The sequence below is a fragment of the Callithrix jacchus genome, chromosome 22 (assembly GCF_049354715.1).
Source record: "Callithrix jacchus isolate 240 chromosome 22, calJac240_pri, whole genome shotgun sequence".
Lineage (NCBI taxonomy): Eukaryota > Metazoa > Chordata > Mammalia > Primates > Cebidae > Callithrix > Callithrix jacchus.
The window spans coordinates 45,919,811-45,945,931 of NC_133523.1; the positions used below are offsets into that span (position 1 = coordinate 45,919,811).

The window sequence follows — 26,121 nt, forward strand, 5'->3', positions numbered from 1 at the left end:
TCTGGAGGGCTGCGTGAAGATTATGGCCAAAACGCAGCAAATTTATTTTTGTGGGTTACAGCTTTTATACCTTTTGTCTTGTTTACATTTACCTTATCTCAGCAGAAAGAAACAAAGGGGTAGACAGAAAGGAAACAGAAACTCCATAAAATAGTTATCAGGGGCTTGTGATATCCGCACAGAAGGCAGTTTAAGGGGGCTAGTGGTAGTAGTTTACATTTCAAAGATTTTACATTTCAAAGATACAATGGCGCCCTTAAGGTGGCTGGTTAAACCTGTTTTTCACCAGGAGCTAAGACAAAGGCCTAGCTCCAGGGAAAAGATGGGCAGAGGTCTCTGCTCCTCTTAGGCATCTCAATTGCAGCAAGTTTATTGCTTACACAGAGACTGAAGGGGGACATGGAAGCAGACAGCACAATGTCCTCATAAACTGCAGACCTTTGCTTTGCATTCTGTTGTTGCTTTTAGTGAGTCAGCTCACGGCCCTGTCTCACTCGACAGCCCTCGAGGTGGGAAATGCAGTATAGGTCCAGCAGCCAAACTGGGGCGAGTCAACTAGCTGTCTTGAGCCCTTGGCGCGAACACCACAGGCTAATCTGTATTTTTAGTAAAGACATGTTTCGTCATGTTGGTCAGGCTTCTTGAACTCCTGACCTCAGGTGATCCATTCACCTCAGCCTCCCAAAGTGCTGGGATTACAGGATGGAGCTACCACGCCCAACTCTCCTATATAAATTACCCTATGTCCTGGAAGGCTTTAATACTGACTGAACGCTCTGCGGCATTATTGCATTTGAAAGGTTTCTCTCCAGCATGGATAACATAATGGTTAGTAAGGCTTGAACGCACACTAAAGGTTTTGCCGCATTCATTGCATTTAAAAGGTTTCTCTCCAGTGTGAATTTTCCTATGATGTGCTAGGGATGAGTTTAGACTGAAGACCTTTCCGCACTCATTACATTTGTAGGGTTTCTCTCCGGTGTGAATTTTGACTGAACCCTTTGTCACATTCATCACACCAGTAAGGTTTCTCACCAGTATGAATTACCAGATGTTAGGCAAGGTATGAATTGCGACTAAAGACCTTGCCGCATCCATGACATTTGTGAGGTTTCTCTCCGGTATGAATTGTCCCATGTTGTGCAAGGTGTGAAATCTGATGGAACACCTTTCCACATTCATTACATTTATAAGGTTTCTCTCCGGTATGAATTCTTCGATGTTGCGTAAGGTGTGATATTTGACTGAAGACTTTGCTACATTCGTTACATTTATAAGGTTTCTCTCCGGTATGAATCCTGCGATGCTGCCCAAGGTGTGAAATATTATTGAAGACCATTTAATTACATTTATATGGTTTCTCTCCAGTATGAATTCTTCGATGACTTGCAAGGTTTGATTTTTTATTGAAGATGTTGCCACATATATCACATTTAAATTGCTTCTCTTCAGAATGGATTATTTGATACACAGTAAAATGTAAGCCTTGATGAAAGGTCTTGCCACACTCGTTATATTTGTAACGTTCTGTCTGAACATCTGCTCTCTTTTTCTGTGAATACAGAATCCGTAAGATGACATTTATATGTATGAGAAAGGTGGGTTTTGACAGCAGAAGAAATACTTTGGGGTGGGGAAACTAAGGAACTACTGTTGATCAATTTTTTTTCCGTGTGATTATATTGATATGTTTTCCCTTCAGTTTGAAATACCTGCAGTTCTGGTAGATGTGACTGGACGTTTAATCCAAGCTGGCTTTTAATAGGGTAAGTTTGCGTGTCATCCTTTCTACCCTTATAGGTCATAAATTTGTAATGTCTTTCATCATGTCTCCACCAACATTGAGAGTCATGTAAGTTGTTCTGGATTTCTCTGCAGGAGACATCTCCCACGCCCTGGTTTTCATTCTTTCCAACATTACTGTTTGGAATGTTTCTCCTGTATTACTCTTCTCTTCTGGTGGTAATTCTTTGGTCTCACATTTAGAAAAGATATCTACAAGATATAAGAAACCCACAGTTACCAGTTATCTGCTATTGAAATACGTAATATTACATTAAAAGTAATACTTATGTATTCCCAATTATGATTTTAATTTTTGAAAAACAAAAGGAATACTTTTTTTTTTTTTTTGAGACGGGGTTTCTCTCGTTACCCAGGCTGGAGTGCAGTGGCGCGATCTCGGCTCACTGCAACCTCCGCCTCCTGGGTTCAGGCAATTCTCCTGCCTCAGCCTCCTGAATAGCTGGGATTACAGGCCCACGCCACCATGCCCAGCTCATTTTTTGTATTTTTAGTAGAGACGGGGTTTCACCATGTTGACCAGGGTGGTCTCGATCCACCTGCCTGGGCCTCCCAAAGTGCTGGGATTTCAGGTGTGAGCCAATGCACCTGGCCCAAATAACAATTAACTTTAAACCAGAAGCCTTACTTCTGTGAGCTATGCTCCCCACGATGACCTGGGGACCCAATACAGGGTCTTTCTCTGACTGTCTTCCCACTCAGCTGAGTAAACATCCCAGAAGGACCACCTACACCCTTGTGACAGATACCAGTAAAGTGCAGAAGGGGCACAACTGAAGGATGGCTGAGGGACCTTGTGAAATAAGAGTAAATGCATATAGTGGTCTCTTCTCTGGTTCCTGACCAAGAGCTCTGAAGACCTTGGGATGGCCTGGATGATGGGAGCATGATTTGTCCTCAGGAGGTACCTCTATGGTCTCCTGGATGGGTTGATCAGCAAGCCCAGGCCAGGCTTAGGAGCATAAACCAGTCACTGCCATCCATCATCTTCCAGGAAGGGGAGAGGCGCTGCAGACTGAGTTAATATCAATCATGACTACTATGTGGGATGAGAGCTTCCAAATGCTAAACACACGCAGGTGCCTGGGGCATGGCACGCCCGTGAATCTCCCCACGGTCCTTGTGTGGAGCAGCTCACTGCAGAGATGCCTCTGGTTTTAAGTTCACTGTTACTTTCATCTAGGACATTTCTGTGTATTTTACCTGATCTCGGCTTGTATTTAGTCTTTGTGTTCTTTGTTTGATATCAGTAATGTGTGGAACTGTCACATCAGAGTGACTACTGATTCACGTTAGTGGATCTCCGCCTCTGGCTGTCCATCTGTGTCCTGTGAAACATCCTTCATCAAGAGCCTAAGGAGGGTTTCACTGCGCTTTGTTGGGTGCCCTAGCAAAGTAATCAAACCCAACAAAAAGGTTGAGGGAACCCAGCTTACAGCTGGTTGGTCAGAGGAACATGTGACAGTCTACTGCTTGCATCGGCATCCCAGGCCTTGCCAGCCTGGGAACTAAACCCTTCACCTGTGAGATCTGATTCCAGGTAGGCAGCGTCAGAACTGGATTAAACTGCAGGACATTCGGTTTATGTCTGTCCAAGATTGGGATGTGGATGGGGAAAATACGCACATCTTGGTGATCTGAAGGAGGCATTCTGTGCTCAGTGGCATTTGAGAGTAGAAAAAGCACTTTCGTTTTTTCACTTTTTTGAATCTCAGTCTTGTGAACTTACCTGGCATAATCTCTGTATTATTCTGTCCTTCATCTCCTCCGCACAGGAAAAGAGTGTGTGTGGCTCATGGCTCAGGCCCATGCCGACCATTTTCATCGGCAAGACCCTACTCAACCAACAGGGGCCGCCGCCATCCCCCAGGAAGAACCAGCCTGAGAATATCAGCCCACAGATCCAAGGCTATCTAGTCACCGGCCGGTGCGGCGGCTCACGCCTGTAATCTCAGCACTTTGGGAGGCTGAGGTGGGTGGATCACGAGGTCAAGAGATCAAGACCATCCTGGTCAACATGGCGAAACCCCGTCTCTACTAAAAATACAAAAAATTAGCTGGGCATGGTGGTGTGTGCCTGTAATCCCAGCTACTCAGGAGGCTGAGGCAGGAGAATTGCCTGAACCCAGGAGGCGGAGGTTGCGGTGAGCCGAGATCGCGCCATTGCACTCCAGCCTGGGTAACAAGAGCGAAACTCCGTCTCAAAAAAAAAAAAAACAAAGTATCCAGTCACCAAATGATCACTTGCCTTATTGCAGTCCTTAATAGGGCCACCCATAAGGCTGTACATTTTGAAAAACTCAAAGAAATTTCCCAAAAGGCAGATGAAGCTTCACTGCTACAGCAAGGGGCCTCCTTCCAAGGGAACTGGATAGTCAATGATCAAAAACTCATCTTTTCTGAAGAACAAACCAAGGAAATTCTAATATCTCTTCACCCACCCTTCCATATCAGTGCACGCCCCTGTACCTTCTCTTCCCCCCACCTACTTACCACACTCAAGGACATAACCTCAAACTCTCACGTATGCTCTGCACTTCCCTCCTCATCCCCACACATCAGCTGAGAGGATCACTCCCAGGAAAACACTGGTAAGCAGACTTCACTCACATGATTTCTTCCTAACCTCATAGATACCTTATCTGGGTGGGTGGAAGCATTCCCCACTTCCTCGGAAAAGGCTGCAGTCGTTTCCCAAATACTTTCTACAGCAATCATCCCTAGCTGTGGTCTCCTGCGCTCCATTCAATCAGACAACGGCCCTAGCTTCGTCTCCCAAATTGCCCAACAAGTCCCTCGCTGTCCAGTGGCGCCTCCAAACCCCTACCAATCCCAGTTATCAGGAAAAGTTGAAAGGGCAAATAGGATCCTTAAAACTCAGTTAACCAAACTCACTCTTGAAGTACAAAAGCCCTGGACCTCCCTTCTGCCCAGACTCCTCGCCCACATCAGAGCCAGCCCAAAAGCATCCTCCTCATTCAGCCCAGCTGAGTTAACAAACGCCCTTTCCTCTTATAAAACAGGCCCCTTCCTCGCAGCTAGGAGAGTACCTCCCAACACTCTCACGCATCTGACGCCTCCTCCGTGAACACAGTGACCAAAGCCTCACGAAGGCCCAGTTAACCAGGCCCTCCTCCCAGGAGAATGTTTTCCTAGACCTTGATCACACAAGCCTTAACCAAAACGGGAAGGCCCCGTTCAGATTCTCCTCACAACCCCCACTGCAGCCAAACTCTTAGGACACACTTGTTGCAGGTTAAAAAGGGACCCCCGAGGCCCCCACTGGCTTGTCAACTCCCTCCTCCTCAACCACCCATCAATACTCAGCATCATGATGGGCCAACCCAACTCCACTTCACACCCATTCCAGAGCAAATGCCACCAGATAATTAAGCAAAACTACTCTGTTCCTGCTCCAAAGAGACCTGGTAAACAACTGTTGGCTGTGCCTCCCCATCCCGGACGCTGCCTACACTGCCCCGGTCCCCACCCAAGACTGGCTACACACCAAAGTAACCTATCACCCCCGATTTCAACCAGGGGGCCCTTTCCAGTATGATTTACAACAATGAATACGCGTTCTGATTGCTTTATGGAGCGTGTCAACCCCAAACCTTCACCAGACAGGCAGCTCTTTCTCCCCTAATAAACCCCATCACCACACACAGCCCTGCTCTCTTAGATGCCACTTCCCAGCCAGCCATTATTAGGCCACCTACTCCCCCAGCAGTGTGACTTCACCCACAACTCCAACCCTCCACAATCACATAAACCAAAACACTCAATGCTGCGCTCTGCTTCTCAAGCCCTTCCAAACTCAACGCTACTCCTTAATGAGAAGTCAGGTTTCTGTAACGGCAGACACACTCCCTGCTTAAACCTTCACCCCTGGCCTATCCTCCTCTGATGCCAAGCCACCCGAGACCCAAGACTGCCTCCTCCCCCATCCTTCACCAATAACTCCTCTCACTGGATCCTAGTCGATACAAAATGCTTCCTCCTCCACTGGGTAAATAAAAAACCACAGACTACCCAACCCACTCCCGATGCACCTCTTCAACCACTCACCGCAGCTGCCCTAGCAGGGACTTTAGGAGTACGGCTTCCAAAGGACAAAAAATTTACACACCATGTTAACATGCACAGTGAGATCTGCCTGCCAAGCCAAGGCGGCTTCTTCCTATGCGGTGCCTCCCTTCGTATCTGCCTTCTTACCAACTGGACTGGCGCCCGCACCTTAGTCTTCCCTCCCTAAAATCAGTATCACCCCAAGAAACCAATCCTTGCCTATCCCGGCTGACACCCCACCCGACACCAGAGCAATACTGTTTATACCCTTGCTTCTAGAAATAAGAATAGCCAGACTATCCCCACCTCCCTTTCACTCTACACTCTTTCCAAAAACCTCAGACAGTATGGAAGACACAGCCAAATCCATTTCAACACTCCAAACACATTCACCAGTGGCAGGTGTCCTGCAAAATGACAGCGTCCTCGATCTCCTTAACCACCAAACAAGGATGTCTCTGCATTTCTTTTTTTTTTTTTTTTTTTTTTGGTATTTTTAGTAGAGACAGAGTTTTGCCATGCTGCTCAGGATGGTCTTGATCTCCTGACCTCGTGATTTGCCCACCTTGGCCTCCCAAAGTGCTGGGATTACAGGTGTGAACCACTGCACCCGGCCAGCCCCTGCATTATTTTTTTAGATGAACAATGCTGTTTTTATCTCAACCAATCTGGACTAGTACAAAATGTGCTCAAAAGACTCAAAGGCTGAGCCCAAAAACTAAAAACAATCCTTCTGTCTAGCCGAGCTGGTCTCTCGCTCTGGGGCCCCCTGGCTACTTCCTCCCCTGGGCCTGCTGCAACCCTCCCCCTCTTAGTCTTGGTCGCACTCCTATTACGCCTTCTCACCCAGTGTCCACAGAATCGAACACAAGCTTTTCCCCGTAGTACGATATGAGACATAATGTTCCATGACTACCAGCCTGAAAGCCAGCATCATCCAACGCCCCTGCTGAGCACGAAGCGGCTAGAAAAAAACAACGCCCCTTATACCTTTCTTGCATGTATATAACGAAAGACTGGAAACATTAGGATCACATGACAGGCCCATAGATCTCCCCCACATTCACCCCTATTAAGCCAAGCTTATAGCAGAAACAGCCTCAGGCCTTGTAAACAGGGCACCGAGGTTTCAGGATGTGGTTGCACCTGACTCTAGAACCCGGGTTGTTCACCCCAATGGACAACTATCAGCCCTAACAACCTAATATGGTTTTACTGGGAACAGCATCTGGCCACAAGCAAACTCCCGTAACCCGTGTAGTCTGTAAGCCAGGCTGCTGCCTTCCCTGCCTATGGCGAGGCAGCCTGGCAGGCTGAATAAACTTGCTAAACTTGACCTTGGGTCTGTCTCTCCTTTCCCTCGTGACCTTATACCAACCTCAAATAATCCGCCCACCTCAGCTTCTCAAAGTGCTGGTATTATGGGCATGAGGTACAGCGCATGGCTTTTATTCCCTTTTTTTTTGAGATACAGTTTGCCCTTGTTGTCCAGGCTGGAGTGCAAAGGCGCAATCTTGGCTCACTGCAACTCCCCTCCCAGGTTCATCCCAGGTTCAGGTGATAGACCTGCCTCAGCCTCCCTAGTAGCTGGGACTACAGGCATGTGCGAGCACGCCCAGGGAACTTTTGTACTTTTAGTAGAAACGGGGTTTCTCCATGTTTGTCATACTGGTCTCGAACTCCTGACCTCAGGTGATCCACCCGCCTCAGCCTCCCAAAGTGCTGGGATGCAAAGAAGGAGCAGCCCATGTTTTCCATCTCCTGAATAGGCAGCAAGTACAGGAAATGGGATGGATCCCGAATAGGTCAATGGGTAGGTGTATGGAGGCCTCAGCTCTGAGCTACAGGGACAGAGAATGAGCATCACATGGAATCAAGCAGAGAAGGAGAGACCACGGGGGAAGAGACCCTTTGACAGCCCTCCCTGAGCCACAGAGGCAAGAAACCAAAGAGGCCACAGAAGCCAGATGACAGGGTGTTGCCACCAGGATAAAGACTCTGCCTTTGTCTCTGAGCTGCAGCACCGCCAGAACGCCCAAAGATCAAACTACTGCACATCTGAAGGGCAGAGGGATAAATGGAGCAAAGAAACACGTCCACTCAGAGATCTCAGGATTTAAACTTCTGCCATAGAATTCCTCGAATGGCAGGGAGTTGCCCAACACTGTTTGAAGGTGTAGCTTCCTCTCTGCCCATTTGAGCTCCCTCTGTAATCCCAGCACTTTGGGTGGCCAAGGAAGGCAGATCACGAGGTCAAGAGATCGAGACAATCCTGGCCATACTGGTGAAACTGTCTCCACTAAAAATACAAAAATTAGCTGGGCACGGTGGCTCACGCCTGTAGTACCAGCTACTTGGGAGGGTGAGGCAAGAGAATCGGTTGAACCCAGGAGGTGGAGGTTCCAGTGAGCCAAGGTCATGCTGCTACACTCCACTCGGGGTCATGGGGCAAGACTCCATCTCAAAAAAAAAAAAAATTCCTATCCATCTGGATGTTTTTGCTATTTTCTCCACAGTCCAGGGCTCTTTCCCCGGCTCCAACGTGGAGATAACAGGTCAGAAATAGACTCCTGTGTATAAAAAGAACAGAGCATGATGTGCTGGAGCTTTTCTAGAGTCCCAGCCTATGATTAGGTAGGAAAAAGACATTACAGATGAATCGAGGACAATATTTCATGAATTCCTCCCTGACCGCCTCCTTCAGAATGCTTAGGGAGCTCTGCAGTATGTGGACATGAAGCTCTCTTTTAAGAACTACGGAATCGAAAACACATGAGTAGTGACAGGGAACTGGTATCTTTAAAGGCTCCCAGAAGGTTCTGTTTTTGTTTTTCTTACAGTCTAACTGGGCTGGAGTGCAGTGGCGCATTCTCGGCTCACTGCAGGCTTTGCCTCCACAGCTCAAGCGATTCTCCTTCCTGAGCCTTTCTAGTAGCTGAAATTATAGGCGTGCGCCACCATGCCCAGCTAATTTTTGTATTTTTCATAGAAACAGGGTTTTCCCATGTTGGATAGGCTGATCAAAAACCACTGACCTGAGGTGATTCACACGCCTCAGTCTCCCACAGTGCTGGGATTACGGGTGTGAACCACCACGCTTGGCCTGCCATAAGGTTTAGTTCTAGAATAATACCTCCACTGAGGTATCCTATCCTAAAGAATGCAGAACATCTAAACAAATGGGACAGTTGAAGTCCAGATGCTACATTATGAAGCTTCTCACTTCAAAATCAATTTGGCTTCCATCTTCATCAAGCAAGGATGCGCCTCCCAGGATGGTGATCAGTTCGAAGTAAAAGTCTGTGAGTGTGCCTCGTGGATGGGAGGAAAAGAGTCAAAACCCACACCGCTAGCGTGCATGTAAAGAACTTTAAAAAAGGCTTCTCACCGGGCACGGTGGCTCAGGTCTGTAATCCCAGGACTTTGGGAGGCCAAGGTAGGCGGATCACGAGGTCAGGAGTTTGAGACCAGGCTGGCTAAGATGGTGAAACCCCGTCTCTACTAAAAATATAAAAATTAGTTGGGCATGCTAATGGATGCCTGAAATCTCAGCTATTCAGAAGGCTGAAGGAGAATCGCTTGAACCTGGGAGGCAAAGGTTGCAGTGAGCCAAGATCATGCCACTGCACTCTAGCCTGGGCAACAGAACAATACTCCACCTCAAAAAAAAAGCCTTCTCAGGAGAGTATGGAGTTAAATTGTCCCCTCAGAAGTTAAGGACCTTGTGTGAGCTAGATGGCCTTTCTTCGGGGTCGGATGGCGAGCCACAGGAATGAGAGACCAACCATTGGCCTAGTGTTTAGGGCGGTGACCAGAGTCGAAGGCCAGCCAGGGCATCCAGATCAGTTTCCATATATTGATTTATGGCTAAATATAGCCCAGACATGCCCTAAGTGGTTGAGACCTTGCCCCGCCGCCTACTGCAAAGCCTTAGTGGCACGGACAGGGACAAAAGAGGCCAAGGAACCTACAGACCCCAAGCCCACAAGGGAACAGAAAAATGGGCAAGAGGTACCACAGAAACCAATTTTAAAGGCTTCCCCGAGGAAAGAGAAGTTCCATCCCCTTACGCTCCAATACACCCATCCCCAGCACACCTGAGGCAAGGTGAAGAGCGAGGAGCAGGCACTCATGCTGTGCAGACCTAGGGACAGGGGCTCACTCAGAAGCGGGTGGGAGCTCAGGGTCTCCCCCTCATAAGGAAATGACAGAAATAAAAAGAGTCATGTGGCCGGTTGTCTCTGATCTGACCATACCTGGACTCTCCAGGTGCTTCTCCGTGAAACATGGGCAGGGCCAGGTTCGTGGTGAGTGAAGAGTCTTTATCCATTAGCCCTCTTCCACTGCCAACCTTCTGAGCTGGAAACAACACACTCCCTCCTTTGTGGAGAAGCCCAAGTACTCACTGATCTAACACAGTCATCTTTGCTACTCATAACCCTAACTGGCCACACTGCCAGGAACTGCTGTTAACGCTGTTTAATATTGAAGAGCACAGGAGAAGAAACCAAGCAGCTCTCCAGTGGTTAGAAAATACTGCACCAGCAGGCCCTGGTGCCCTGTGGTATGCAGTGCAACCTTTCCCTCAGTAGTCCCTAAGTGCGCGAAGGCAGGCAGGAAGAAGGCAGTAAGTACAGTCTCAGAGGTCTGCCAAAACCCCGATGAAAGCCCAGGAGAATTTTCTGAGGCTCTGTGAAGCATCCCGGCCTTATACCCCATTTGACCCAGAAGCCCCTGCCGAACAATATAAGATGAATGCAGCTTTTGTCAGCCAGGCACAAGGAGACATCAGGCCGAAGCCACAGAAGCTAGAAGGATTTGAGGGCAAGGATGCTACTGAACTCACACAGGTGGCTACAAAGGTGTTTTACAATCGACAGGAAGAGGCTGAAAGAAAAGCAAGGCACAAGGCAGAAGGAAAGGCAGACTCGTTGGCGGCTGCCTTACTGGAGAGGTGAGCTGGTGTAACGAGAGGATGCGGAAAAGGATAGGGACGAGGGCGTGGGAGAGCCGCAGTCAGACAGAAGTCTGAAACAGCGCGGATTAGAGAGATCAGTGTGTCTGGAAAATGAGTGCCCGGATGAAGATCAGGTACCCCATACAGCCACTGCTGTTACCCCCGTGCAATACCTAGACTAGCAGCACAAGCCCGCAGGCCCCGAGTAATCAGGATACAGGCTTTACTGGCTTGGCTGGGGTAGACAGCTGTAAGAACTGAAACAGACCAGGATCCATTTCTCCAGACCCTGGGAACCTATGGTCATGGTAAAGGTAGGGGGCCAGCAAAGAAATTTTACAGTAGATACCGTTGCTGAGCATTCAGTGGGGCCACTGTCTAAAACTTTCACCACCATTATTGGGGCAACAGGAGGGTCAGAAAAAAAGACCCTTCTGATGGGTTATTGGAGGGCAGGAGGTCCAGCATGTGCCCCCGTTCCTTTGTTAGAAAGGGATTTGCTTCAAAAGTGACAAGCACAGATTTTCTTTAAAGCAGATGGGAACATGACGCTAGATTTTTTTTTTTTCTTAAGACGGAGTTTCACTGCTGTTACCCAGACTGGAGTGCAATGGCACAATCTCAGCTCACTGCAACCTCCGCCTTCTGGGTTCAGGCAATTCTCCTGCCTCAGCCTCCTGAGTAGCTGGGATTACAGGCACGCGCCACCATGCCCAGCTAATTTTTGTATTTTTAGTAGAGACGGGGTTTCACCTTGTTGACCAGGATGGTCTCGATCTCTTGACCTCGTGATCCACCCGCCTCGGCCTCCCAAAGTGCTGGAATTAAATGCGTGAGCCATCGCGCCCCGCCAACTGTAAACACTCCTAACCCTGCTACCTTGCTCCCTCTAGAGCCAGGAGCTCCCCTTCATGGCTGTATAGAAACAGAAGACAACGTCTTCTCCAGAAGGGAAGATCACAGATTGCCTCCTCCAGAATCCAGATGTTGAGTACTTTCCAGAGAGCAGCAGCTTTGGGACAGGCGGGGCCGGGGGGCTGGATATGCAGTTTAACGGTAGATTCAATAGTAGAGGCCCAAAGCCAGCCAACAGGAACACCAGCCCAGAGAGCAGAATCAACAGCCTCAAAAGAGCACTGCTGCTCAGCGTAAAAGAGCCAACATACACACTCAACGTAGGCTTCTGCTATACTGCACGTACACGGGCACATATACCAAAAAGGGGATTCTTAACTGCCCGAGGAACAAGTGTGAAATACCCGGAAGAGATCTCACAACTTTTAAATGCAGTATGGGAACCAAAAGAAATAGCTGTTGCACACTGCTGAGGCCATCAGAAAGATGAAATCCTAGAGGCCAAAGGAAAGAGGAAAGCAGATGCAGAAGCGAGGCGTGCAGCAATGCATACCCACCTTCTACCACGGCACCTGAAAGGCAGCCGGTGCCATGCCTCTCCTCCCGATCCCTTGCCTCTAGAGGAGCCAAATTCCTTTCCAAATGAGAAGCACGGTTTGCTGAAGAAGACAGAGCCTATACTAAAGAAGGACGGTGGCAATTCTCAGACAGAAGGTTAGCTATTCCTGAAGCGATCCCCCCAGGTTTGTAAAACAATTCCACCAAGAAACTCAGATGGGAAAGACAGCACTAGAAACGCTGGTGGGGTGCCACGGCTCACAGTCATCTCCCAAGGTGTTCGTGAATAATGCTTAGTCTGTGCTCAGAACAACCCCCGGCAAAGGCCAACCAGGCCCCCAGGAATTCAAGGAGTAGGGGCAGCCCCTTTTGAAAAGTTGCCTGTAGATTTTAGAGTTGCCCCGGGCAGGAGGCTATCACTGTATGTTAGTGTCTGTCTGTACAGACTCAGGTTGGGTAAAGGCTTTCCCCACCAGAAAAGGCACGAGAAGTAACTAGATTATTAAAAGATATTAGTGGCCAGGCGCGGTGGCTCAAGCCTGTAATCTCAGCACTTTGGGAGGCCGAGGCAGGTGGATCACGAGGTCAAGAGATCGAGACCATCCTGGTCAACATGGTGAAACCCCGTCTCTACTAAAAATACAAAAAATTAGCTGGGCATGGTGGTGTGTGCCTATAATCCCAGCTACTCAGGAGGCTGAGGCAGGAGAATTGCTTGAACCCAGAAGGCGGAGGTTGCAGTGAGCCGAGATCGTGCCATTGCACTCCAGCCTGGGTAACAAGAGCGAAACTCCGTCTCAAAAAAAAAAAAAAAAAAAAGAAATGTTAATTTTTATTCTACTATTGTTAAGCCCAGTATCTGCCAAACGGGGGGCAGCTGTAGAAGAATGTACTCACTGCCTGCAAATACTTGGACGGGGAGTACAGTAGTTAAGACATTGCTGTATCAAACCTAAGTGTCAGGGACTCAGCTCGGGGCTTGCACTCACAATAACAACTTATTCAGTTTGTAACCCAGGCAATGAGCAATCTTACGTATGTTATGACCCCAAGTCCATGCCTAGGACCTCGTTTAAAATACAAATGGAGTCAAAAAAGGTCCTCTTCTAAACAGGACTGAGGTCTCCTCCTTCCTTAAGGGGCATTCCCTTTGTATTTTGATGCCTGCCAAGCAACATACTCAGGCATTGCCTACTCGACCTGTGGTACCCTAACCTGGGAAAGGCATCATAGCACACTTTGTAAGTATGCGTGTCGGCCAAGACTTCCTCCGCCTTGCTCCCCTGAACCCCGGAAAATAATTATAGGTGCTGCACAATACTTGGTCCCTGTGGGGTTCCCTAAATGGAGTATCAGAAACCAGCTGCACTTACTGAAATGCCAACGAAGCCAAACTGAGAAACGAAAACCTGCAATCCTAGAAAGCTTACTAGCCTCAGGCCAGGCTGACCCGCATGGACTACAGGTCACCCATAATGGTGTTTAGAGGAACCCCCACTCCTGTTTGTATATCATCAAAAAGGGAACTCAGGCCCATCCCCATCAACCTCAGCTCCATCCCCATCAACCTCAGCTCCAAATTTTCAAGTCATTTTATGAAAATTATAAAAGAACTAGTCGGGAGGTTTTTGAATGCCCTCCAGTAGCCAGTAATCGGTTTGCTCAACTGGCTGAAAGTACAGCTCATCATCTAGCTGTTTCTTCCTGCTATGTCTGCGGAGGCTCCATCATGGGCGATCAACGGCCATGGGAAGCAAAAAAGTTAATGCCTCAAGAAAACTGGACCTTGACCTCACCCCGCCCTCCAAGCCTACACTCAAGCAGTCGAGTACTTGGCTCCTAAAAACTTCCATCATCGGAAGGTACTGACTGACCTCTGAGGAAACACTTCCGTTAATCCCGTGAAAGAACTGGCTTGTCTAGGGCAGCAATACTACAACCAAAGAGTAGGGAGAACTTTGTGGTGGGCGGAATAAACAAGGTAAAGTGACCTCTGGATTGGCACGCTACAACCCATTATCCCACATCCCAGCTTTAAACCACTGCCGGTATCAACTCGAGGCACCCAATAGTTGGCAGGCTCCCGCTGGCCTTTAATGTATTTGCGGACAGCAAGCTACTGGCAGTTACCAGCCAACTGGACAGGGGCCTGTGCACTAGGGACAGTGAGATCATCCTTCTTACTCCCCTTGCAGCTGGGAGAAACTCTAGGATACCCTGTTTATGATGAGGTGGGAAACAGAAGTAAGAGAAGTGTAGATATCAGAGGCGGTATAAAAATAGGAGATGGGAAAGACATTGATTGACCCCCGAAAGAATTATTCAGTATTACAGGCGAGCTACCTGGGCACAGGATGGGTCATGGGGATACCATACTCCTATCTATATGCTCAATTACATTATAAGGTTACATACTTGAAATTGTTACCAATTGAACGGCACAAGCTTTAGACCTGCTGGCTGTACAATCTATAAAAATGAGGAATGCCATTTACCAGAACAGACTAGCTTTAGATTATTACTTGGCCCAAAAAGGAGAGAGATGTGGAAAATTTAACCTATCAAACTGCTGCCAAGAAACTGATGATAATGGATTGCTGAGGCTCTGATAGGGGGTTTAAACCTCACCTGTGTAAACAAAGTCGCTGGGAAGGTCACACAGCAACTGGGCAGAGCCCGCAGAAGCTCAGCAAGGCCTCTGCAGGCCAACAGTGACAAGACTCCCTTCTTGCTGGGCAGGGCATCTCTAAAAAAAGGCAGAAGCCCATCAAAGACTTATAATAAGACCCCACCTTCGTGGGACAGAACACCTGGGTAAAGGGGCGGTTGTGGGTTCTGTGTCAGCAGACTTAAATGTCCCTGCCTGGCAGCTCAGAAGGGACCAGTGGATCTCCCAGCACAGCACTTGAGCTCTGATAAGGGTCTGACTGCCTCCTGAAGTGGCTCCCTCAACCCTGTTTATCCTGACTGGGAGTCACTCATACAGGAGAGCTCTGGCTGACACCTGGTGGGTACCCTTCTGGGATGAAGCTACTAGAGGAAGAAACAGGCAGCAATCTTTGCGACTGGTTCCCAGGCAAGCAGGGTCTAGAGTGGGCCTCCAGCAAACTCCAGCGAACCTGCAGCAGAGGGGCCTCTTAGAAAGAAATCTTAAAAATAAAAAGAGGCCAGGTGCGGTGGCTCAAGCCTATAATCCCAGCATTTCAGGAGGCCAAGGCGGGTGGATCATGAGGTCAAGAGATCGAGACCATCCTGGTCAACATGGTGAAACCCCATCTCTACTAAAAATACAAAAATTAGTTGGGCATGGTGGCACGCCTGTAGTCCCAGCTACTCGGGAGGCTGAGGCAGGAGAATCGCTTGAACCCAGGAGGCAGAGGTTGTGGTGAGCCAATATTGCAACATTGCACTCCAGTCTGGGTAACAACAGCAAAACTCCATCTCAAAAAAAAAAAAATGATGAACGGGATATCACCACCAATCCCACAGACCTACAGACTACCATCAAAGATTACAAACACCTCTATGCACATAAACCTTGAGAAGAGCAACCCCAAGGCACATAATCATCAGATTCACCAGGGTTGAAATGAAAGGAAAAAATGCTAAGGGCAGCTAGAGAGAAAGTTCAGGTCACCCACAAAGGGAAGCCCCTCAGACTCACAGTAGATCTCTCGGCAGAAACCCTACAAGCCAAAAATCTAGAGGAAATGGATAAGTTCCTGGACACTTACACCCACCCTAGACTAAACCAGGAAGAAGTTGAATCGCTGAATAGATCAATAACCAGGTCTGAAATTGAGGCAGGAATTAATAGCCTATCAACCGAAAAAAGTCCAGGACCAGATGGGTTCACAGTTGGAATTCTACCAGAGGTACAAAGAGAAGCTGCTACCATTTCTTCTGAAACTATTCCAAACAATACAAAAAGAGGGAATCCTCCATAACTCATTTTATGAGAGCAACATCATCCTGATAGCAAAACCTGGCAGAAACACAACTAAGTAAGATTTCCCGCCAGTATCAATGATGAGCATTAACACGAAAATCCTCAATAAAATACTGGCAAACCAAATCTAACAGCACATCAAAAAGCTTATCCATCACGATCAAGTCAGCTTCATCCCTGGGATGCAAGGCTGGTTCAACATACGCACATCAATGAATGTAATCTATCACGTAAACAGAACCAAAAACAAAAAGCACATGATCATCTCAATAGATGTAGAGAAGGCCTTTGACAAAATGCAACAGCCCTTTATACTAAACACTCTCAATAAACAAGGTATCGATGGAATGTGTCTCAAAATAATAGGGGCTATTTATGACAAACGCACAGTCAATATCACACTGAATGGGCAAAAACCGGAAGCATTCCTTTTGGAAACCAGCACAAGGCAAGGATGCCCTCTCTCACCACTGCTATTGAACATAGTATTGGAAGTTCTGGCCAGGGCAATCAGGCAAGAAAAAGAAATAAAGGTATTCAATTAGGAAAAGAGTAAGTCAAATTTCTTCTATATGCAGACAACATGATTTTATATTTAGAAGACCCTATGGTCTCAGCCCAAAATCTTAAGCTGATAAGCAACTTCAGCAAAGTCTCAGGATACAAAATCAATGTGCAAAAATCACAAGCATTCCCATATACCAATAACAGAGAGTCAAATTATGAATGAACTCCCATTCCCAATTGCTACAAAGAGAATAAAATACCTAGGAATACAACTAACAAGGGATGTAAAGAAGCTTTTCAAGAAGAACTACAAACCACTGCTCAAGGAAATGAGATGACAAAGATAAAAAAAGTCATTCCATGCTCATGTTTATGAAAAATCAATATTGTGAAAATGGCCATACTGCCCAAAGTAATTTACAGATTCAATGCTATCCCCATCAAGCTGCCATTGACTTTCTTCACAGAACTGGAAAAAACCACCTTAAACTTCATATGGAACCAAAAAAGAGCCCGCATATCTAAGACAATCCTAACCAAAAAAAGAAAAAAAAAGCTGGAGGCATCACACTACCTGACTTCAAACTCAACTAGAAGGCTGCAGTAATGAAAACAGCATGGAACTAGTACCAAAACAGAGCTACAGACCAGTGGGACAGAACAGAGGGCTCAGAGAACATCACACACCTGCAACCATCTGATCTTTGACAAACGTGACAAAAACAAGCAACAGAGAAAGGATTCCCTATTTAATAAATGGGGTTGGGAAAACTGGCAAGCCATATGCAGAAAGCTTCCTTACACCTTATACAAAAATTAACTCCAGATGGATGAAAGATTTAAACATAAGATCTCACACCATAAAAACCCTAGAAGAAAACCTAGGCAACACCATTCACGACATAGGTAAAGGCAAGGACTTCATGACTAAAACACCAAAAGCAATGGCAACAAAAGCCAGGATAGACAAATGGGATCTAATTAAACTTAAGACCTTCTGCACAGCAAAAGAAATTATCATTAGAATAAACTGGCAACCAACAAAATGGAAAATTTTTTTGTAATCTACTCATTGGACAAGGGCTAATATCCAGAATCTACAAGGAACTTAAACAAATTTTCAAGAAAAAAACAACCCCATCAAAAAGTGGGCAAAGGATATGGACAGACACTTTTTTTTTTTTTTTTTTGAGGCGGAGTTTCACTGTTGTTACCCAGGCTGGAGTGCAATGGCACGATCTCGGCTCACTGCAACCTCCGCCTTCTGGGTTCAAGCAATTCACCTGCCTCAGCCTCCCGAGTAGCTGGGACTACAGGCGTGTACCACCATGCCCAGCTAATTTTTGTATTTTTAGTAGAGACGGGGTTTCATCTTGTTGACCAGGATGGTCTCGATCTCTTGACCTTGTGATCCACCTGCCTCAGCCTCCCAAAGTGCTGGGATTACAGGCGTGAGCCACCGCGCCCGGCTGAACAGACACTTTTCAAAAGAAAATATTTATGCAGCCAACAAACATATGAAAAGAAGCTCATCATCGTTTTTCATTAGAAAAATGCAAATCAAAACCACAATGAGATACCATCTCACACCAGTTACAATGGCAAACTTTAAAAAAATCAGGAGACGGCCCGGGCGCGGTGGCTCACGCCTGTAATCCCAGCACTTTGGGAGACCGAGGCAGGTGGATCACGAGGTCAAGAGATCGAGACCATCCTGGTCAACATGGTGAAACCCCGTCTCTACTAAAAATACAAAAAATTAGCTGGGCATGGTGGCGTGTGCCTGTAGGCCCAGCTACTCGGGAGGCTGAGGCAGGAGAATTGCTTGAACCCAGGAGGCGGAGGTTGCGGTGAGCCGAGATCGCGCCATTGCACTGCAGCCTGGGTAACAAGAGGAAACTCCGTCAAGGGAAAAAAAAAAAAAAAAATCAGGAGACAACAGATGCTGGAGAGGATGTGGGGAAATAGGAACACTTTTACACTGCTGGTGGGAGTGTAAATTAGTTCAACCATTGTGGAAGACAGTGTGGTGGTTCCTCAAGAATCTAGAATTAGAAATACCGTTTAACCCAGCCATCCCATTACTGGCCATATACCCCCCAAATTATAAATCACTCTATTATAAAGACACATGCACATGTACGTTTATTGCAGCACTGTTCACAATAGCAAAGACTTGGAACTAACCCTAATGCCCATCAGTGATAGACTAGATAAAGAAAACGTGGCACACATGCACCATGGAATACTATGCAGTCATAAAAAAGGATGCGTTCATGTCCTTTACAAGGACATGGATGAAGCCATGAACCATCATTCACAGCAAACTGACACAAGAACAGAAAAGCAAACACTGCCATGTTCTCACTCGAAAGTGCATGTGCAACAATGAGAACACATGGACACAAGGAGGGGACCATCACACACCAGGGCCTGTCAGGAGGTGGGGGGTTAGGGAAGAGATGGTCGGGTGGGGGGGATATGGGAGGGACAGCATTAGAAGAGTTACCTAATGTCGACGACAGGGTGATGGAGGCAGCAAACCACCATGGCACGTCTATACCTATGTAACAAACCTGCACATTCTGTACATGTATCCCAGAACTGAAAGTATAATTTTAAAAAATAAATAAAATAAATTTTAAAAAGAAATTGATAACGGACAAGTAGTCATGGAAATGACAACCAGGATGTGAAAATCGGCTCACGTTCCAGTTCGGAGATGGTAAGGGTGGTCACTAGATTCCCTCCTCAGAGAATGACTTTTATATCCAGAGGTTTTACAACCTTCAGAGGAGGAGGGGGAGTAACCTTGATGAGGAGGATCAGTAATACTTCCTTGCCTCCTACCCCTCCTAACTGAAAGTATTCAGTCAATTATAGAAGCAAGAGTAGCCAAGCAAACCACCAGTCAATTAATGGCATTTACTAAGTACCAGCCTGTACCCCAAAATAAACAGAACCACCTCAAAATGACAGGTATGATAGCGGTGCTTTCTGTGGGCCTATGTAAGGTGTGATCATTTAGCTAACCCAACTGTTAGCGCACGTCTGCATGGAACAAACTCAAAGAAAGCAAATATTATGTTAAGAGCCCCAAAAGCCTTAATAATACCATCTTTCCGAGCAGGCAACTTGACAGGGTAGCCACTTAAAGTGGGTAATAGCGCTGTTCCTGGACCCACAGTGCTCTGTGGGTCTGCCCTCAAGAGCCTTCCAACCTTCAAACCATCACCCTGATTGATTGGCCTCCAGCAGATGGCTGATTAGCCAGAGACGGGTAAGAATCCTGAGGAGCAGCAACCTAAGACAGGCACAGTCGAGAAGGGGCCATCAGGAGCTAAGGTAAGGTGGAGTTAATTTTGTGCCTTTCATGGCAGGAAAGGAGCTTCTGATCTAAAAGGATCTAACTCAATGCTACACATTCACCATGAGCTAACACCCCAGCCTACTGTCAATCAAGTCAAGGAATAAAGGCAATCTTAAAGACTTTCCTGAAAACGATCTACAATACACTTGATTAACCCTTCCGCGACACTGAGCCACAAGGTATTACATATACTTAAATAAATCTAGTAAATCGCCTCATAGAAATACCAATCAGAGGCCGGGTGTGGTGGCTCACACCTGTAATCTCAGCACTTTGGGAGGCCGAGGCAGGCGGATCACCTGAGGTCAGGAGTTCAAGACCAGCCTGGCCAACATGGTGAAACCCTGTTAAAAAAAGAAAAAAGACATACCAATCAGATTAAACCAAGAAAAAGAAGAAGGGAAAAAGGAGAGAAAAACAAACGAAAAATGGCATACCTCTAAAGGTAACAGTAATTAGATGCGTACAGTGGTGGTGCTGCTTTCTATTAAAGTGTTATTTATAAAAAGCAACAAAGGGGGAATAAAGAAGAGAATGAAACACTCGCAATAACGGCAAAACAAAACCTCGGAATTTGTAGCCGCTACGTAACAAAGTAAATTGTGCCGCATTGTGTCCTATTCAATATGATACCTCCCCAGCTCCGCTGAGGCAGAATAGTAACTGCCTTCCTGCAAACCATTTAAGCTTATCTATCGTCCCCTCGTTTAGCAAAGTTCCCAGGCATCTAAAAATTTCTCTTTTTCTTACTGAACAGCTGCAAGGTCACAGAGCAGATAAGCTCAAAACTGCAGAATGTGCTTCTCAAAGGGTTACTTCTCAAACGTGAACTGCATCACAAGACATGCCACTTGTTGATAACTGTTCTTTGTTCTAGCTTCTGTAAACCTGCTTCCTGTACCATATAAGAGCATAAAAGGGACCTCATTTTCTTTGTCCTTTGCTCCGAATTAGGAAGCAATGCTGTTGAGCCCATGATCACATTAAATAAAATCCTCCTGCAACCCCACCGGCCCCTCCAGGTCTCCGATTTCCCACTCTGAAGCAAGGATGCGGCTCCCAGGAGGCAACAAGGGAAAATACAAACATACGCAAGGGCACATCCCCACTTCCAGGGGAAGCTGGACTCACCCAGGGAGACCAGGTTCCTGTAGTTCTCCAACATCACGTCCCTATATAAAGTCCTCTGAGCAGGGTCCAGGCATCTCCACTCCTCCTGAGAGAATTCTATGGCCACATCCCTGAATGTCAATAAACCCTGAAATAAAAACATATTTTTCTTTTTTGAGATGGAGTTTCACTCTTGTTACCCAGACTGGAGTGCAATGGCGCGATCTCGGCTCACCGCAACCTCCGCCTCCTGGGTTCAAGCAATTCTGTCTCAGCCTCCCGAGTAGCTGGGACTACAGGCGTGCGCCACTATGCCCAGCTAATTTTTGTATTTTTAGTAAGATGGGGTTTCACCATGTTGACCAAGATGGTCTCGATGGTCTTGACCTCGTGATCTACCCGCCTCAGCCTCCCAAAGTGCTGGGATTATAGGTGTGAGCCACCGTGCCCGGCCATAAAAACACATTTTAACCACATGGTTATGGGAGGAGTTCTGATCTTTACAGAGAATGAGAAGAGGACAGAGGTGACGGTACGGATTTAATTGTAGGGAATGTTCTGACAAATGGAGAAAGGGATTCTTCACCACATTATGTCTTCCCAGTTGTGTTTATTATACTTTGTGAAGAGGTCATGATGCCCTCTCGGTATTTTTATGTTTATGGATGATAGAAGAAATATACAAACAAAAAATCAATTCAGGGTTTTTGTTATAGAAATATTAGAAACTGTTCACTGACACACCAAGTGACATTCAGTATCTACATGAGGCAGAGCATGAGTAATGTCTTCAAAGATGACAATGTCCACTATGAAAGATCGGCCAGGCACAGGAATACATGCCTGTAATCCCAGCTACCCGGGAGGTGGAGGCAGGAGAAATGCTTGATCCCAAGAGGCAAAGGTTTCAGTGACCTGAGATTGCACCACTGCACTCCAGCCTGGGCAACAGAGACTCTGCCTCAAAAAAAAAAAAAAAAAAAAAAGTTAGCCAAGCATGGTGGTAGCACGTGTGGTCCCAGCGACTTGGAAGATGGCTTCAGCTCGAGGGTGAAGGTTGCTATGATCTAAGCTGTGCCACTGGTCTCCAGCCTGGGCAACAAACCCAGACCTGCTCTCAAAACAAAACCTTTCAAAGTATGAAAATCCATTTTGTTTTTAATTAGTTAATTGTTACTATTATTTGAGACAGTTTTGCTCTTGGTGCTCAGGCTGCAGTGCAATGGCGCCATCTTGGCTCACAGCCACCTCCACCTCCTGGGTTCAAGTGATTCTCCTGCCTCAGCCTCCTCAGTAGCTGGAATTCCAGGTATGCAATGCCATGCCTGGCTAATTTTTGATACTTTTAGTGGAGACAGGGTTTCTCCATTTTGGTCAGGCTGGTCTTGAACTCCCAACCTCAGGTGATCCATCCACCTCGGCCTCTGAAAGTGCTGGGAGACTACAGGCATGAGCCACCGCGCCTGGCCAAAAATCTGTTTTGTATATATATGATCACAAAATAAAACCTACACACACTCACAAAAAAACAAAATTAGCCGGGCATGGTGGCATGCACCTGTGGTCCCAGCTACTTGGGAGGCTGAGGTTGGAGGATGGCTGACCTGAGGGTAGAGGTTGCAATGAGCTAAGACTGCCTCAGATCACGCCGCTGTGCTCCGGCCTGTGCAACAGAGCCAGAGGAACAGAATAAATGAAAACAAAATTACTCAAAGTGTGAAAATCCATTTTGTATATATGTGCCCAAAAAATAATAACAACCTACACAGACTCACAAAAAAACTAGATGTTAATGGGCCAGTCTCAGTGGCTCACGCCTGTAATCCAAGCACTTTGGAGGCCAACACAGGCAGATCACCTGAGGTCAGGAGTTCAAGACCAGCGTGTCCAACATGGTGAAACCCCATCTTAAAGAAAAAAAAAAAAAGGCCGGGCGCGGTGGCTCACGCCTGCAATCCCAGCACTTTGGGAGGCCAAGAGGGTGGATCACGAGGTCAAGAGATCGAGACCATTCTGGACAACAAGGTGAAACCCTGTCTCTTACTAAAAATACAAAAATTAGTGGTGCGCGCCTATAGTCCCAGCTACTCAGGAGGCTGAGGCAGGAGAATTGCTTGAACCCAGAAGGCAGAGGTTGCGGTGAGCCGAGATTGCGCCATTGCACTCCAGCCTGGGTAACAATAGCAAAACTTCATCTCAGAAAAAAAAAAAAAAAAAAGACACATGCACACGTACATTTACTGAGCCACTGTTCACAATAGCAAAGACTTGGAACCAACACAAATGCCCATCAGTGATAGACTGGATAAAGAAAATGTGGCACAGATGCACCATGGAATACTATGCAGCCATAAAAAAGGATGAGTTCCTGTCCTTTCCAGGGACATGGATGAAGCTGGAAACCATCTTTCTGAACAAACTAACCCACGAACTGGAAACCAAATACCACATGTTCTCACTCAAAAGTGGAAGTTGAACAATGAGAACATACGGACACAGGGAAGGAAACATCACACACTGGGGCCTGTCGGGCTGGGGGGATAGGGGAGGGAGAGCATTAGGAGAAATACCTAATGTAGATGATGGATGCAGGAAAGCACCATGGCACATGGATACCTTTTTAAGAAACCTGCTTGTCCCTACCATCCTTATTCCCTTCCTTCCTGCCTTCCTCCCCCCGCAAAAAAAAAAAAAAAAAGAGAAACCTGCTTGTTCTGCACATGTACCCCAGAACGTAAAGTACAATTAACAATAACTATATAAATAAATGACTATTGGGTACTGGCCTTAATAGCAAAGTGATAAAAGAATCTGTACAACAAACCCTGACGACGTGAGATTACTTCTCTAACAACCCTCACATGTAGACCCAAACCTCAGGTAAAAGAATATTAAATTTTTTTAATTTACTGCAGAATTTTTTCTAGAGTCTCATAACGATACAGAAATACACATGTACGTGACTTGCAAAGACACCTGACACAGAACTAACCTTAGTGTCTCCCCAGTGAGGCTGGAAGGAGGGTGGAGGGGAAGGAGGAGCTTTATGGCCAAGGGGCTCAGCTGCAGCTTTGCTTGGAGCTTTACCACAAAACAAATACGTACATCACGTGGTGTTTAAATATAAAAATGTGTGTTTAATAATAATCTGTGGGGCTGGGCATGGTGGCTTGCACCTGTAATCCCAACACTCTGGTAGGCTGAGGTGGGTGGATCACATGAGGTCAGAAGTTGGAGACCCGCCTGGCCAACACGGTGAAATCCCATCTCTACTAAAAATATTAAAAAACCGGCCAGGTGTGGTGGCAAACGCGTATAACCCCAGCTACATGCGAGGCCGAGGCAGAAAAACCGCTTGACCCTGGAAGGCGGAGGTTGCAGTGAGCTGAGCTCATGCCACTACACTCCAGTCTGGGCGACACAGGGAGACCCCATCTCAAGTAATGAATTATTAAGATGATGATGATAGGTGGAATGAGAATACGGCCATCCTTTAGGGTAAAAAAGAAGTACTGCTCCCATATTTGGGAGAACTCATAAGCATTTACACCAAAAACGCCTGTCACAAGCCTCTCCACAGTAACACCACAGTCTCCATGAGCTTAACGAGCAAAGAATGGTTTCATGAATCTCCTGCTATTATTTAGGTTGGTTTCATATGCTTAAAAGAATGATGAGCGGCCGGGCGCGGTGGCTCACACCTATAATCCCAGCACTGTGGGAGGCCGAGGCGGGTGGATCACGAGATCAAGAGATCGAGACCATCCTGGTCAACATGGTGAAACCCCATCTCTACTAAAAATACAAAAATTAGCTGGACATGGTGGCGCGTGCCTGTAATCCCAGCTACTCTGGAGACTGAGGCAGGAGAATTGCCTGAACCCAGGAGGCGGAGGTTGCAGTGAGCCGAGATCGCGCCATTGCACTCCAGCCTGGGTAACAAGAGCGAAACTCCGTCTCAAAAAAAAAATGATGGAATAAAACACCTTGTATCATTCATGTCTGTGTATGAACTTTCCATTTCAATTAGTTAGATGTTTGGAATTATAAACACAGGAACTCACTCAATTATCTCAACATGTAGCACTAAATCAGGCAGAAAAGACTTCCCCTCATTGGTCTCCTTTCCCAGAATTTCCCACATACTTTGTGCACATTAATATGTAGTGTCCACGGGCAGCTGCTCTGCTCCTGGTCTACAGGGAGCTGATGGTGCATCAGATGTGGCCCCTGAACAATCCCTGCTGCCCAGCAGCCCTGACACCACGGAGCCCACACCCTGTCTCCATGCATGTCTGGGGTGAGCCCTTCCCAGGACCATGCCCAGTGCAGCCTCTTCCCATGCTCCTGTCACTGGGGCACCAGGGATGTTGACATGAGAGGGACTGAGGGAAGGCATGGGTGAGTGCCAGCAAACCTGGCAGGCAGGATGCTTCAGACTCAGAGAAGATTCCCAACTTCAAGGCCCAGCATTTCTGAAAGGAAGGAGACAGAACAATCCACCGAGAAGATCATCTCACCTGAGGAAGAGCCATCCCTGACTCCTTTGCTTTCCTCTTCCTCTTCCGGGGTTCTTCCTCACGTATCAAGTCATTAGAAGTCAGTCCTGAATGTTAAAAATATGCTGTTTACTGCTCAGAATCAACACCCCGCCCCCCGGAACACAACGACACATATAAAGGAGACCCTGAGGAAATACGGCTCCCTCTGCTGCCCACTGCGCCAGGGATGATAAACTACAAGAAAACTAAGTGATTTTTTGACCCCTTTCTTCAGAACCCGCCTCCCTCCTGGAAAAGCCCACACACACACTGCATCAGTGGGGAGCTGGGACGGAATGAGCTCCCCTTCAGGTTTTAAAAATATAAAACCTAGCCCTTACCAAAGCCCAGCCAGAGGCTGGGTGCAGTGGCTCATGCCTGTACTCACAGAACTCTGGGAGGC

The 26,121-nt window shown here is 46.9% G+C and overlaps 1 protein-coding gene and 1 pseudogene across 16 annotated transcripts in view; one reads left to right on the forward strand and one right to left on the reverse strand.

The window, feature by feature from the left end:
* LOC144580885 (uncharacterized) overlaps nucleotides 1–7,207 on the forward strand; it is a 74,561-nt gene extending 67,354 nt beyond the window's left edge. For all 15 annotated transcript variants that reach the window (XM_078361193.1, XM_078361184.1, XM_078361188.1 and 12 more), the window contains 2 exons: nucleotides 1,703–1,766; nucleotides 3,579–7,207. The gene's annotated coding sequence lies outside the window, so the exon portion shown is untranslated. The remainder of the gene's footprint in view (nucleotides 1–1,702; nucleotides 1,767–3,578) is intronic.
* Nucleotides 1–25,781, reverse strand: LOC108590176 (uncharacterized; annotated as a pseudogene). Its single transcript, XR_008478423.2, has 2 exons — nucleotides 21,199–25,781; nucleotides 1–1,995 (listed from the first exon to the last, which is right to left on the reverse strand). The product of XR_008478423.2 is annotated as an uncharacterized LOC108590176 (transcript).
* Between the last annotated feature and the right edge of the window lie 340 nt (nucleotides 25,782–26,121).